Here is a 15,038-nt window from a genome sequence, read left to right on the forward strand (position 1 = left end):
CTGTAGGTTGTATTTTTTTCTATTGTGAGCTCTATTCTCACATTTTGATTATGATCTGTCCTTTAACCTTTTCAGTTATATTTATTTTATTTATCGTACTTTTGTTTATCCCTTTATACAATTAAGGTATTGAATAAATGTACAGTATTGTGTATACCAATAGTGCCATATCAATAAAGATACTGTATGCATACAGGTATGCAACTAAAAACCTTAGAGGGCCCCAGAAAAGACTGGTCTGGCCCTGGACCAGTCTTCCCCAATGCTTCAAAAAGTTACACAGAGACTATACTAAAGTTTCTGAATCCCAGAGCCACTGCCTTGCATATACCGGGCAGTGAGTGATAGGTTCCCTGTAAACTGTTTTAGTGAAAGTTGTGCACATTTTTTTTTTTAAACTTGTTTTTATTTGAGGTGATAAAGCAAAATCACAAGACATATTCTTACATGTTTTCATGGAGCAGAGATTGTAGTGATTATGATATCAAACATAAACATTTCAATAACAATTTAAACATTCAGCTCAGTCATGATGAAAAGCATGGGGGGATGTAGATCCTATGAGGGGTAAGTCAGATAAGAGGTCAGCACTCTGTTAGTTTGATGATTTCTGGGAGGTGCGGTATCGGATTGTAATGATTCTTGTTGCAATGCTGCCAAGTATTGGGATGATTCCATGAGCAAAGGGTGGCCTTTGAGAGTTTTCATATCATACCATGGCGTATGTCTAAAAGTGTAGATCGTGAGGCATTTGATCCGTTGTGGGAGGTGTGATAAATAGGTAGACCAGGTGTTGAAGAATTTCGGTGTATCGTGTTCTTTCCTGGTTACAGTTTCCAACCAGTCCATATGGAACATGTGATGTAATTTTTGTTTTACTAATACCAATGGAGGGGGATCAGTGTGTAGCCATTGTTGTAGTATTGTTTTCCTGGCTAAGTTGTGCACATTTAGGGGCAAATTCACTAAGGCGCGAAGCGCCGAACGCTAGCGTTAATTCGCTAGCATTTGGCATTTTCGCTACTGCGCAAATTCACTAACGAACGCTGGCGTAGTTTCGCTAGTGTTACTTCCCAACCTTACGCCAGGCGAATCTTCGCTAGCGACGAAACTACGCAAATTCACTAACTTGCGCAGTGTAGTGAACGCTACCTTTTACACTAGACTTCCTTCGCCACCTCAGACCTGGCGAAGCGCAATAGAGTAGATAGGGATTGTTTAAAAAAAGTCAAAATTTTTTCTAAGTCCCAAAAAACGCTGGCGTGTTTTCTACATGATGGCTGATAGGCTGAAAAAGATCAAAAATTTTTTGGGGCTCCCCTTCCTCCCCCCTACATTTCCTGACTCATGGCAACTTACCTAGACAGTGGGCACATGTGTAGGGCAAAATAACATTTTTATTTGCAGATTTGAAGGTTTTCTAGGCATTTGTAGTGCAGATACGTGTTCCTCCATTGAAATTTGAATTTCGCGCCGTATGCAAATTAGCCTTCGCTAGCGCAACTTCGCTTTATATAGCGAAACAACGCTAGCGCAACGCCGCAACCTTACGCTACCCCTGTGCGCAACTTCGGATTTTAGTGAATTTGCGAAGCGCTGGCGAAACTACGCCTGGCGAAGTGCGGCGAAGTTGCGCCTGGCGCAACTTCGCATCTTAGTGAATTTGCCCCTTAAAGTGCTATACAAATGATATATATGGCACCTGCGTACAAAACTTTATGTTTGCTTCTACTTCCTAAAACCTTTATACAGTCTAATACCTGCTGTGAAGACATTGATGCCTGGGAAATAAATAGAACTAAATGTATATTTGGATATTTTGATTTATGTATAACTACTATGTACGCTGCTCTGTACAGCAGAATGGTAATAAAAGAAAAATATAAATACAGAGCACAGTTACATTCCAAAGTGGGCGGGTTACTTACAGACACAAATATATTAAGTGCTGCAGAACTAAAGAGAACAAAAATTAAAATTGACTTGTCTTAATTCATTTGTGTTACAATTCATGACATGTTAGTACAAATATTAATAGCATACCTGACACTATATAGCATAAATGACAGCATTTTTAGGTAATGTAGGGGATGAGACAAATCTTTCCCCTGTTTTTCTGTCTGTGACATCATCCAGCCCAGTCACTGACTGAAGAGCCATCCAATTGGCTGGGCACCCCAGTGCATCCTTGGAAGAGGGGGAATGCCTGACTTTGAAACCAAATGTACAGGGTTTCTGACAGAGCTTATAAAGGGATCCCTGTTGCAACAACCAGAGAGATCCAGATCTGTGGAGTGTGACAGTGCTGATTGAAAGGATTTGCCAGGGAGAAGAAAGGGCTGTGTTTGCTCTGCTTTGATATAGTATTTGAGCATCAGGGAGAGTCAGTTTTTAGCTCCTGCCTGTGGATACTTTGGCCACTGTGTGTTTTCCCAGGGTGAGGACAGGTCTGTCAGGGAGCCTGGATGCTCCCACCAGGGAGGTTGTCAGGATCAAGGAGGAAGCCCACAAGGGAATCAAGGTCGCGGTGTCCAAAAGGGGTTAACCAGAAGATTTATCAGAGTCCAGGCAAGAGTTCAAGGGCAGGCAGAATAATAAGCAAAGTCCAAAGTCCAGGCAAGAGGTCAGGCAACAAACGGGAACAAGATTTAGTCTCAAAATAGCAGACAGGAAACCCAGAAAACACACAGTAATGAATCCTATACTTGGGCGCCATTCTGGCGTCTTGGAAGGGTTTTTATGTTTGAATTTGGCGCCATAGTGACGTCATCGGCGTCCTTGCGCCGACGATGACGTGCTGACGTCATCGCGCCAGCGCCGCTACCCACGTGGCGGCCATGGGCGCCGTCATTTTGGGAGCGACGCCGGCAGGGGAGGACACGCCGCCCGGAGCTCCTGGAACTGCTCTGGGCGGCGATCGTGACAGTACCCCCCCCTCACAGGGGACCACCAGGACTTGGCTTCTGGGGAAATTTGGAGTGGAAATCCCTCACAAGACGAGGAGCATGGACATCAGAGCGTCCTTCCCAGGAGCATTCTTCAGGGCCAAAGCCCTTCCACTTGATGAGGTACTGAAGAGAGCCCCTGGAGATTCTGGAGTCAAGGATCTTTTCCACCTCATATTCTTGTTGACCATCCACAGTGATAGTAGGAGGGGGAGGCTGGACAACAGAAAAGCGGTTGGAGGTAGCAGGTTTCACCAAGGAGACATGAAACACGTTGGGAATTCGCATCTCAGGGGGAAGCTGAAGTCTGACAGCCACAGGATTGATCACCTCAGAGATGGAGAATGGACCTACGAACTTTGGACCCAACTTAGGAGATGGCACCTTCAACCGAATGTTCCTGGAAGACAACCAGACTATATCACCGACCTTGTAGGGAGGAGAGGGTCTACGTCTACGATCTGCAAACGTCTTATGAACCAGAGCGCTCTTCTCCAAGTTCGACTTGGTTGCAGCCCAAATAGCAGACATGTGGGCTGCATGGTCATCAGCGGCCGGAACATCAGACAACACAAAGTCCTGTGGGAAGGCTTGAGGATGTTGACCATACACCGACATAAATGGGGACCTTCCAGTGGAAGTGTGGCAGGCATTGTTATGAGCAAATTCCGCCCACGGGAGGAGATCAGACCAATCATCTTGACAAAGGGAAACGTGGTTCCTCAGGAACTGTTCCAAGGCTTGGTTCACTCGTTCAGCCGCTCCATTTGTCTGGGGATGATAAGCTGAGGAGAACTGGAGATTAATACCCAGATCTTTGCACAGGGAACGCCAGAACTTAGCCGTGAATTGGGAACCTCTGTCAGAAACGATCTCGGCCGGGAAGCCATGCAGGCGAAAAATGAACTGAATAAACAACTGTGACAACTCCACTGCAGATGGAAGCTTCCGTAGAGGGATGAAGTGGGCCATCTTGCTAAAGCGGTCAATGACAACCCAGATCACGGTGTTCCCACTGGAGGGAGGAAGTTCAACTATGAAGTCCATTGCCAAGTGCGTCCAAGGACAAGAGGGAACAGGCAACGGCTGTAGTAACCCGCTAGGGCGAGAATGGCTGGACTTGGAAGTGGCACAAACGGTACAGGCAGTAACAAAGTCTTTGACATCTTTACGGATTGTCAGCCACCAGACTAGACGCCGTAAAAGTTCAAGAGTTTTAGAAGGAGCAGGATGTCCAGCTTATTTGGAGCCATGAGTCTGTTGCAGGATAGGCAGACGAAGTTCAGGAGGTACAAATGCCATTCCGATGGGGGTATCAGGAGGGGCAGAAGATTGACCAGCCAGAATTTGATCAGCAAATTGAGGGTACAAAGAAGCGATGATCTTGACAGGAGGAATAATTGGCTCTTGTCTTTCAGGAGAACGATCCACCGGAGTGAAACTTCGAGACAGAGCATCGGCTTTCCGATTCTTGGAGCCAGGGCGATAAGTCAAGACAAAGTTAAATCGAGAGAAGAAGAGAGCCCACCTTGCTTGTCTGGGATTCAGCCTCTTGAGAGATTGAATGAACTCAAGATTCTTATGATCTGTGTAGATCGTGACTGGGATCAAGGAACCTTCAAGGAGGTGACGCCACTCTGCTAAGGCAAGCTTGACAGCCAGGAGTTCTCGATTTCCTACATCATAATTATGTTCGGCAGGAGAGAACTTCTTAGAGAAATATGCACATGGGTGCAACTTTCCATCAGAGGGATGTCTTTGGGACAAGATAGCTCCAGCTCCAACTTCAGAAGCATCCACCTCAATGAAGAAAGGTAACTCCGGAACAGGATGGCGGAGAACCGAAGCGGAAGTGAAGGCATCCTTCAGGGATTGAAAGGCTTCAATCGCAGACGGGGGCCACAAGCTGAGTTTACTCCCTTTTCGGATGAGGGCCAGGATAGGAGCAAGAACAGAACCCCTTAATGAATTGCCGGTAGTAATTGGCAAAACCAATTAATCTCTGGATTGCCTTAGTGCTCAGCGGTAGGGGTCACTCTTGGATTGCAGACACTTTCACAGGATCCATCTCGAACCCCTCTGGGGAGATGATATAGCACAGAAAAGGAATCTTGGACACTTCAAACACACATTTCTCCAGTTTGGCAAAGAGAGAGTTCTTCCTCAAACGAGAGAGTACTTCCTTCACCTGGGAGCGATGGCTTGCAAGGTCCTTGGAGAAAATCAGGATGTCATCTAGGTACACGACCACAAACTTTCCCAAGAGATCCCGGAAAATGTCGTTCACGAATTCTTGAAAGACAGCGGGGGCATTGCAGAGACCAAAGGGCATTACGAGGTACTCATAGTGCCCATCACGAGTGTTGAATGCTGTCTTCCATTCGTCACCTTCCCGGATGCGGATAAGGTTGTACGCCCCACGGAGATTCAACTTAGAGAAGATTTTAGCCCCCTTCAGTTGGTCAAAAAGTTCTGCGATCAGAGGCAAGGGATACCGGTTCTTAACGGTGATTTTTTTAAGACCCCGGTAGTCAATACAAGGAAGTAGGCCTCCATCCTTCTTCTCCACGAAGAAGAATCCAGCCCCTGCAGGAGAAGTGGAAGGGCGAATAAACCCCCGCTGGAGATTTTCTTGGATATATTCCTTCATGGCAGTGGTCTCTGCTGGGGAGAGAGGATAAGTGCGACCTCTAGGAGGCATGGTTCCAGGCAGGAGATCAACTGGACAATCGTGGAGACGATGAGGAGGGAGAAATTCTGCAGACTTTTTACAGAAGACATCAGAGAATTCCTTGTAAAAGGAGGGAAGTGTCTTCAAATCAGATGTAGAAATATTCACCCTCTGGATGGGTTCAGCAGGAAGGCAGTGCTGTTGGCAGTATGGACTCCAACGGGAAACCTGCCCCGAGGACCAATCAATGATAGGGTTATGCAGGCGTAACCAAGGAAGCCCCAAGACGACTGGAACAGAAGGACAGGAAATAATCAGGAACGATAACTTTTCTTTGTGTAAAGTCCCAACCTGCACAGGCAATTCCCCAGTCGTCATAGAGATAAACTCGGATTCAAGGGGTCGGTCATCAATGAAGGTTACTCAAAGTGGAGGAGTCAATGGAAACAGGGGAACATTCATATGCTTGGCAAAGAGAGCGTCCATGAAATTTCCGGCAGCTCCAGAGTCAATAAAAGCTGAGCCAACAATGGTCTTAGTGGACAGACGGATCTGTAAAGGCAGAAGAAACCTGTGAGAGTTCTCTTGTGACTTGGGAGTAACACCCCCTACATGAGTCTTTCCAAGGTTACCTTGAAGAGGGGAACTCTGAGGCTTCACAGGACAGGAGTTGGCAAAGTGAGATTGACCCCCACAGTAGAGACAAAGTCCAGCCGTACGTCTCCGGAGTTTCTCCTGTTCAGAGAGATGAGCTCTTCCGACTTGCATAGGTTCCTCCGGAGGAATAACAGAAGGCTGCTGGGGGGTAGGAGGTAATAGAGGTCTTTGAAAGCGAGGTGCCAACAAGGGTTGAAATCTTTTACAACGCTCCTTCTCAACTTGATGCTCTCTGAGACGAGTGTCCACCTTAATGGATAGTGCAATCAGATCTTCCAGCAGGTCAGGGAACTCCCTGGAGACAAGATCATCTTTAATGCGAATAGACAGACCTTGATAGAATACGGCCTTATAGGCATCGTCATTCCAGGAAGTCTCAGCCATCAAAGTTCTAAAGTCAATAGCATAGTCACTGACACTGCGGTTTCCCTGCCGGAGTTGCAGAAGACGAGAAGGGGCATTAGTGATCCGACCCGGGGCATCAAACACAGTACGAAATGCTTGAAGAAAAGCCTTGGCATCAAAAGTCAGTGGAGAATTCTTCTCCCAAAGAGATGTTGCCCACTCAAGCGGTTTGCCCACCAAACGAGACATCACATAGCCCACCTTGGAACGTTCATTGGGGAAGTGCGAGGGTTGAAACTCGAACTGGATCTGGCACTGTGTAGCGAAACCTCTGCTGGCCTGTGGGTCCCCACTGAAGCGAGGAGGAGGCGGAATACGAGGCTCACCAGACGAGAAACCTGTGGTAGACGAGACGACCGCCATGGGAGGATTTACAGCAGCTTGGGAAGCAGGAGGCGCTGGAGGCACTCGAGAGAGAAGGGTATCCAGTGCCTGCCCTATGCGGTACTGCTGGGCTTCATATTCCTCCATGCGGGATGCCAGTCCGCGGAGCGCTCGTCCGACATCAGGCGTAGCTTCCTCAGTAGGATCCATGGCCCAAGTATAATGTCAGGGAGCCGGGATGCTCCCACCAGGGAGGTTGTCAGGATCAAGGAGGAAGCCCACAAGGGAATCAAAGTCGCGGTGTCCAAAAGGGGTTAACCAGAAGATTTATCAGAGTCCAGGCAAGAGTTCAAGGGCAGGCAGAATAATAAGCAAAGTCCAAAGTCCAGGCAAGAGGTCAGGCAACAAACGGGAACAAGATTTAGTCTCAAAATAGCAGACAGGAAACCCAGAAAACACACAGTAATGAATCCTATACTTGGGCGCCATTCTGGCATCTTGGAAGGGTTTTTATGTTTGAATTTGGCGCCATAGTGACGTCATCGGCGTCCTTGCGGCGACGTCGACGTGCTGATGTAATCGCGCCAGCGCCACTACCCACGTGGCGGCCATGGGCGCCGCCATTTTGGGAGCGACGCCGGCAGGGGAGGACACGCCGCCCGGAGCTCCTGGAACTGCTCCGGGCGGCGATAGTGACAAGGTCTTGCTCCTGAACCTACCACATGGGAGTGGCTACTACTTTCAAGGGAAAGGTACCTTGGGGCAGGTAGTATTACCTGGGGAAGGGACATTGAACTGACCGGATTTATTCTACATTTATCCACCCGGTGTGGAGTGTGGGACTGTGGCATTGAGAGACTGTGCCAGGGGTTGATTGTCCACACAGGTTCCCCAGAGTAAAGTGATATTTTGCGATTTGTATTTACAGTTGCTAAATACAGTTTTACATAAAGTTTATGTTTTATTGCAAACTGTGGGGGTCATTTATCAACACTGGGCAAATTTGCCCATGGGCAGTAACCCATGGCAACCAATCAAATTGCTGCATTCATTGGTCTACTTGCAGCTTGCTTCAAAAAGCTAGTCACTGATTGGTTGCTATGGGTAACTGCCCATGGGCAAATTTGCCCAGTGTTGATAAATGAGCCCCGGTGTGTTTTATTTTTCCTAGAAATCCCCTGAGGCATGGTGTTCCCTAGGTGGAGGCGCTGCGCTGTAAATCCCAGTTCCCAGTACTTTTCATACACAAAAGGGATTCAGGGCCCTGGATTGCCAAGAGTTACAGTAATTGCTATTTAAAGAGACAGTAACCATATTAGGGTTCTTGTAAAATAAATCTACATAAGAATAGATAAACAGGAGGTATATGTTGTAATTTCTTGAGGGCAATTAATGTATTACAAAAAGTAATACAAGAAGAATTCATCCAGAAATGTATGGTTTACAGCAATTTGGGATTCAGAGGGGTTACTGTGTGCAATTTTTCTCTGACAAGGTTAAAGTATTGGTTGTAATTGGTGTAGAAAGCAGCACACAGAATAGTTTATTATTCAGTGGTAGATTTGATTCAGCAAGAAATACAATGTGTGATTCAGTAAAGCATATAGTGTTAGCAAATAAGGATACCGAGCTTATACTTGAGAACCATATGCACCTGCATCTAAAATACTCATTATACTGAGTAATAAATCACTGCAGATCAGGAGCTACACACCAGTTCCAAAGCAGCCTCTTTAACACTACGTCAACTCTGACATTTTTTAAAAGCCAAGTTCATACTGCATTCCATTGGTGGTTGTTGACCTACATTTCCCAGGATACTTGGCCTTGTTGTTCAACTGAATAATGAAAGGTGTATACTGGACACCCCTGTTCTGTAATGTAACTTTCAGTAACTGAATTAAATATTGTTACTGCAAGAGAAATTGCAATACATGTGCTGCAAAGCATATTTACAGTCATACATTATACTGTGTTAGACTTGGGTTGATGGTACCAGGGAACCTTATGGCCATACAACCACTCACCATCGTTCTATCTCTCACCATTCTTTACTTGGTCTTTCTGCCCTCCTCTTTTATTTTACCTACTATTTTACCTGTAAGCACAATATAGAATGAAAGGAGCTCACCACATCATTAGATCAGACCTGTCCACGGGTATCCTGTGTCCGATAACCCAAATCAATATGTAGAACTGTAGTATGGATGTGGAACAGATCCAAAGCGGCAGTCAAACTGCAAAAAATCCGTTTATTGGGGAGTGTACAACATGTTTCGGGACAAGCCCTTTATCAAGTGTATAGGAACAAACAAAACATCCAACATTTAAATCCTATGTGACCAATCACACCTTCTGTGGGTTGTTACTTCATTTAACCCTTGTGTTAACCCTAGTCATGTGACATCTGAATACAACCAATGCTGCTTAACGCAATAAAATTTTTTCATTCATAAAAACTGTGATAAGTTAAAAACTATTCTAACATAGTTAACATTTAGTGTAAACAGAAAAAACGGTGAATAAATATTTCTTATATTTAAATATATTTAAATATAACAGCCATTCAGCCCAATTGATAAAATGATATTTACTTGATTCTCCTTTTTTGGATAATTCAAAAATGTCCAAATCCGTATATAAGTGCATTAGTGCCAAAAGTGTGAATAATACAATAAAACGTGGTGTCAATAAAAAATTTATAAACAGCTTAAAATACAGGGAATTGCTCCATTCGGCCTAACCTGTAAAGATAAAGAGAAAATGCTGAACCAGCCTATCTAACCCACTTGTTTCATAACAATGTTGCAAATTTAAATGATTACCATCTACAATTGTTTGGCAACAATAGTTGCTAACTCACTCTATGCTATTAGTTACGTTAGGAACTCTTGCTTAGTTTATAAATGTATTATAGTAAGACTCCTGTCTTGATGGACTCACCCATCCATAGGCGGAGGGTGACTTTTGAGTTTGGGAAGGCTAATCAAAGATCAGCAAAAAAAATTTCACCTACCGGAGGTGCAGGCCTTCAGAGCAGTTGGGGGAAACAATAGCATTTTTTAAAGCAAAGTCCCCTATAGAGTGCTATAGTCACCTTATTAAGAAAATGTGTGTGCCCCAATGAGGCCTTCCATACCAGGAGGTCCCTCCCAGTGAACAAGCCACAGTGCTTGATAGATTTCTTAAAAGAGAACTGAACCCTAAAACAAAATATGGCTAAAAATGCCATATTTTATATGCTGAACTTATTGAACCAGCCTAAAAGTTCAGCATCTCTATAGCAGTGATTTCAAACTTGTCACAGGAACTCCCTATCTTTGATTTTGTTAAAAGTCTTTTACACGCACATGCTCAGTGAGCTTTGAGCAGCTGTTTAGAAGCTAAACGTAGGAGTTTTCACAAATCAGAAAATAGGTAAGACTGTTAACTGATATTACGAAGCTGGTGAATAAATTATGATGCTAATTGTGCTGGTTTCTGTGCTGCTATGTACCAATAATCCGAATTACGTACTAATCAGCCTTATATTGTAATATAAATATATATATATATATTACATATAATTATAGTATATTGTGTGTCTTTCCCTAAGCCCAAAGCATGTGCAGTGAATAAACAAAGATGACGGGGAACTGGGGCATCTTTGAAGACACAGATCTTCCCCATTAAAGGGCTGTGGTTGCCTTCGGCTGGTACAGAAGCCCAAAATATAATGTACAAAATTTCTGCCCAACTTCTTTAGTTAAGTGTTAGTTCTCCTTTAAAACAATTATTATTGTGTGCCCCATCTGGAATGTATCTATAGTTGGTGAAACATTTTTTAGATTATAGGCATCCTTTAAACCAAAGCTATGGTCAATAGTATCCCTGCATGAATTCTCTTACTCTCTCTCCGTTTCAGTTTCAGAGTCATGTGACAGAAATGACATCAGAACTCACCATTTATAACTGATGATATCAGAACTCACCATTTATAAGGATATCATTTACAAGATATTAATGGCTTTTGTGTATTATATATTAATACGGAAGGTACCCGCACTCTGTCTCTGACTTCCACTTTACGGGTGCTTGGCCAAGTAAATGTATATAATTGTTGAAGAGGGACCAGCACACCGATCTTTTTAAATTCACCAAATATTTATTGCAACATCACTGTGCTTCCACAAAAGCACAGTGATGCTGCAATAAATTTTTTTGAATACCCTCTTCAACAGTGTATATATATATATATATATATATATATATATATATATATATATATATATATATATATATATATATATATATATATATATATATGTGTGTGTGTGTGTGTGTTTTGTATACCAACTTTTATACATTATACAATCCAGTAAGAGCCGAGATAAAATATTGTCATGTATAGTGTATAACATCCCTGACAAACACAGCAAAATAAATGCAGAGTAAACATCAAGTATAATAACTTAGTATGTCAGAAATACATTTTGTGAATCTAGTGGAAGCCTTCACCTCAGAAAATATATTTCCCCAAAATGTAAGGTCATGTGATTAAATGGAACAGATACAGACAGACAGACAGATACAGAGACTAGTCTCTCTAAATAAAAACACACACACAAAAGTGTTTCCTTGCTCAATTTCACCCACTGTCCTCCTCCCTGTACTCTAGTTTTGTCACCAGGATTCCATGTGAGAAGCACATCTTGGCATGTCAGTCAGGGCCGGAAGGGGTAAAAGTGCAGCAAACTAACTCAGATTAAATTAATTCTAACCATGGGATAAAGGGAGCTACAAATAGTTATACACAATACACAAATAATTGTTCCCTTCTCATTGCCTAAGTCTCTGAATGTATATGCAATTTTTCAGTGATAAAATAAATAAATATATATGAGCAACTGGCAACCTGGTTTGTGGAATAAATAAATATCTATAACTACTTGGCATCTTTTTAACTCACTGTAGTCCTGGAGATGCTGCACATAGCTAAACCTGAGCTTCCATTTAGCATACAGCACTGCCACTTCTTCCAGGGAGATCAGCTCTGATCTGTGCAGGTCCCGCCCACTCCCCTCCCGTTCCTCAGTCAGCTGATCTCTCAGCCTGTGTGAGACTACGGGAGCTGCAAGTGAAACAAAGTTACTGCTTTCTATTGCAAGGTATTGCTAGAATCGGTCTTTCAAATCCCAAAGTTGAAATGACATTTACTGTGCTGGTTTGGGGAGGCTTAGCCTCCCCTAGCCTTCATTAAAATCCGCCCATGAAGTGGATGTTTGTCCCTTTTCCTTCTTTGAGCGGGACAAGGAGCGGCAGCTGCAGAAAGAGAAGCGATTGGATGAACTTCGCAAAGTGGAAGTGAGTATGGCAAAATAAGGGTGGGATATTCTCACCACAGGGCAGAAATAGGAACATATGCACAGCTGAGTGGTGTGGGTGATGGGCACAGGGTAGATACAGGCATCTATATTGCAGTGCAGTGTGGGTATCATACTTGCAAAGCTCAACTCTGGATCTTTTCCTTGAGGTCTATAAATTCAAGGCTCAGCCTCTGCCACCATTCTATCACATCAGCCCCTTTAAGAAGAAGGTGAGGTTGCCAAGCCAGAAGGAGCGATTTGAGCTGGAGACATACAATGTGGAGTCAAGTCCTACTTAACCATCCCAACATCCCCAAGCTTCTCAGGCAGGTTTAAGTGCTGATGCAGCTGATGTTCCTGTGTTACAGCCAAATCGAAATTTTCTGGTAGTTGATGCCCTTTTCAAGCCCTGGACTATACACATCCTAATGAACAAACATATGTCCGGTAAATAGTAGCATGAATACAGAGGCATGTTTTTGCCCTGGGGGGGTGTTATGTAAATACTAAATATTATTGGTAGGGATGCACCAAATCCACTATTTGGGATTCTGCCCAATGCCTGGTGAAAGATTTGACAAAATACCGAACCAAATCCTAATTTGCATATGCAAATTAGAATCAGGGAAGGAAAAAGAGGAAAACAGATCATCTTTTGTGACGATTTCCCTACCCGTCCTTAATTTATATATGCAAATTAGGATTTGGGTTCGGCCAGGCACAAGGATTCGGCCGAGTCCTGCTGAAAATCCTGGTCAAATCCTGAACCGAATCCTGGATTCGCTGCATCCCTAATTAATGGCCTATTATGCCTTGTAAAAACGGTAAAGAAGATAAATATACCTTGTAATAAAATTTAAGTGAACTATTTTCTTGATTCTGTCTGGTACCTTCCATCAGGCTATTGCACATGTTGCCATGTTAGTCATGCAACGTCCAAGGGGGCTTGTATGTTCCGCTGCAGCAAGAGGTCAACCATCTTCTCCACTGTCATCTTATAGTGATGGGCAGTGTTTCATCCAGTAAGAGCCAAAGAGTTTGGATTTCTAGACCTGACTCCAAAACGGCACATTGAAGAGAATTTGGATGCAGATTTTTCTCCAAATTGGCTAGCAGTCAGGTGTCACTCGGGCAAAGGTTTTTTTCAACCACTCCCAATCCTTGGTTGCTATGTAATACTGACCCTGAACTGTTTATTTGTACAATTGTGTACTGAGGATTTCATGTCATTACACTGAGGCTGTTTTGGCAATTCTGCTACGTTTCCATGTAAATTGTTATTATATGGCACAATCACCTGTCACTGCTGAGGTCAGAGCAACAGTAGTTTATGGAATGACTAAATAACCAGCACAGTGTCCAGCAAAATAGAGGCAATGGATAGAACAGGGCATGGGCAAAAAGCTGCAGAGGCTGCATCCTAAGTCCAAAGCAGCTGGAAGGTGTGTGGGACCCCTGATTGGGGCAATCGTCTGGGACAGAACAGTCGTCCGTCACCCTTGGAGATGTATGTACAATTTCAGTATTTCCCTGTTAATAAGAGACTGGTTACACAGATCCTGATGGGAGCTGCTACTAGTTATGCAGAGCCCTTGCAGACAAATGGGAGTCTGCTCCTGTATGAATACACTATATATTATAATGACGAGTCCCCCGCAACTGCTTGAGGAGCTGAGGCTACCGAGGATTATTCAAGTAGGGAATGCATATCTTCTCTATGGACAGCTGAAATATCTCAAGTGGTTTCAAATCAAAGTATAAGAGCTCCCAGTAAGACGCCAATATTATCCTAGCCTCCATTGTGCTTCACTTGTGTGCAGTCTTTAATCCCACGGGGAACTAATCTGTAAATAAATCTCGGGGTGATGGGCAACTGTACATTCCCAGATGATGGACTCCAATCAGGGGTCCCACACACATTCCAGCTGCTTGTCATTTCTGATGCAACCTCTTTTAGCCTGCCCAAGCCCTGAGTTCAATCCATTGCCCCTTTTCCTGGGCACTTGTACTGGTTAGTTAGTCCCCACACAAACTACTTGTGGTCTTATCTCTGCTCCAGTTAAACAACAGTGACAGGCAATCAGTTGCACTATATTGGTGAGGGGTGGATAAGGAGAGTGAAACAAGACCTGTTTACTAGAAAAAAAATAGCCAAATCATCAAAATGGCTCCATTGTGTTTGCCATGAAATGCTCCGTAGTTAGGGTTGCCACCTGGCCGGTAAAAATGATGCTTGATGCCAATGTTATTTATAGGAAAAAACGAGAAAAAATAGGAAGGGCGGTATTTTTTTTTCCAGAAAAGGTGGCAACCCTATCCGTAGTATTTATCCTATGGGCCGAATGATGGGTTCAGGGTACAAATATCACATTAAGCAACTGAACTGCAGCCTTGTGCCTTTATATTGTCACAGAACCCCTCGAATATCTTTATAATTTACAGTAGGGTGTTACATTATCCCTATCAGTGATACTCGGATTTCCCAGTGCAACTCCACCTCTGCGTATTAATAGGCTTCATAGGGAAGTTGTTTGTCTAATACAGCAGGTATGGATATAAATTATTTATTTGCCCTCAGGAAATGCCCCACAGCATAAAGAGGAAAGTGTAAATCTTTATTGGTAATGTAGAGAGCACAAAGGCCAACACAGCCACTGGTCTAGTTACTAAAAACGTTCATATCAGTATATG

General features: G+C 43.7%; 1 long non-coding RNA gene across 1 annotated transcript; it reads left to right on the plus strand.

Moving 5' to 3' along the window:
• Window positions 1-11,862: 11,862 nt before the first annotated feature.
• Window positions 11,863-13,096, plus strand: LOC121398231. Its single transcript, XR_005964193.1, has 2 exons — window positions 11,863-12,345; window positions 12,515-13,096. It is a non-coding gene; the product is annotated as an uncharacterized LOC121398231 (long non-coding RNA).
• The last annotated feature ends 1,942 nt before the right edge of the window (window positions 13,097-15,038 follow it).

Source organism: Xenopus laevis, chromosome 9_10L (genome assembly GCF_017654675.1).
Source record: "Xenopus laevis strain J_2021 chromosome 9_10L, Xenopus_laevis_v10.1, whole genome shotgun sequence".
Classification (NCBI taxonomy): domain Eukaryota; kingdom Metazoa; phylum Chordata; class Amphibia; order Anura; family Pipidae; genus Xenopus; species Xenopus laevis.